A 1,691-nucleotide genomic window follows, 5' to 3' on the forward strand; every position below is an offset into this window, starting at 1 on the left:
CTTTAAGGTTCATTTGAAAGAGGATAGACATCTCTATCAAATGTCTTTACAAATATTGCAAACATTTCCATATGGTAAAAGCAAATTCTATTGTCTTGTTGTTTTTTTAATATATTTGTATTGATTTCAAAGAGGCAGGGAGAGGGAGAGAGATAGAAACATCAATGATGAGAAAGAATCATTGATTGGCTGCCTCCTGCACACCTCCACAGGGGATCGAGCCCGAAACCTGGGCATGTACCCTTGACCAGAATTGAACTGGCCATTCGTCAGTCTGCAGGCCAACACTCTAGTCACTGAGCCAAACCAGCTAGGGAAAATTCTATTGTAACAGTACAAAACATTTATTATCCACACCTGCGATAACTTCATAAGTAGAAAACAAGCAAAAAGCTAAAATATAAAAAAGTGCATAAAAATACTCCTTTTTTGCATAAATATAAAGTAAATTTGAAATTGAATTATATACAGAAGTTAATGACTAATTATGTTGTCAGAAAAGTTTATCTCAACAAAGGTGTTGGAGTTTATCATTCCCCTCAAGTGTCGAATATATTAATAATACAATTTATGTCTATTTCGTAAAAGTTATTGCTGCATTTAAAAAAATTTTTTTTATTGATTTCAGAGGGGAAGGGAGAAAGAGAGAGAGATAGAAACATCAGTGATGAGAGAGAATCATTGATTGGCTGCTTCCTGTATGCCCCACACTGGGGACCAAGCCCACAACCCAAGCATGTGCCCTTGACCAGAATCGAACCCAGGACCCTTCAGTCCACAGGCCGACGCTCTATCCACTGAGCCAAACCAGCTAGGGCTGTATATTTTTTAAAAAGCATGGACGGTGACCTAAATTATCACATGCTTAATCCCTCCAGGTCTTGTCTTTATAAAAGTCTCTGCATCTGAGCACAGGGTGAGTGGGGAATGGGAATGGAAATGGTGTTCTGATAGATGTTTGTCTGCGATAGCCTGTTTCCCAAAGGTAGAATTTTGAATTTCACACAGATACAATTTTGCATTTTACATTCAAGTTTGCATCTCCTGCACAGACAACTGCACTCCTTGCTTCACTGAACTACTTGTTTGGTTCGTTGCCCGATTCAGTCATTGCTCCACCACAGCTGGATGTCCAGGTTCCCAGAACCCAGAGCTGGAGTTCAGCTGGCATCTCTGCCAATACTCACCGGCGAGTCCGCCACTTCCCAATAGAAGTTTTGAGCAAATCCGTTTTCATCCTGTTAAAACAAAGACATTGTAGCTTTCAACGTTAGTGGCCCACTGAACTCTACATTTTACATAAAACAGTATGAAATATCAACTTAAAATGGGCAGGGAGTAGTCCTGCTTTACAGGGCACGAAAGAAATTGCACAGGTTCAGAACTCAGAAAATACAAACTGTGAGGCAAGCGGACAGGAGTAGGGGCTCAGCTATCATCCCCGGCGACGCTGACCCTGGTCATCCTGGGGGCTGGGCTCCACCCTCCAGTAGACAATGTGCTCCAGCATCGGTTCCGCCACTTTTCCCACCGGACAGGCCACACCCTCCTTTAGGCCGCAGTGCATTTCACGCGGCTCCCCAGTTCCTGGAGCTCAGCCCAAACTAAGCGCCCGATGTGCAGCCTCCAGTCAAACCCCCGTTCACCCACTGCGCTTCGACCCCGCCCCGCCCTCTCCTTGTCCCAGGAGC

This window comes from Myotis davidii, unplaced genomic scaffold, assembly GCF_000327345.1.
Source record: "Myotis davidii unplaced genomic scaffold, ASM32734v1 scaffold1255, whole genome shotgun sequence".
NCBI classification, from domain to species: domain Eukaryota; kingdom Metazoa; phylum Chordata; class Mammalia; order Chiroptera; family Vespertilionidae; genus Myotis; species Myotis davidii.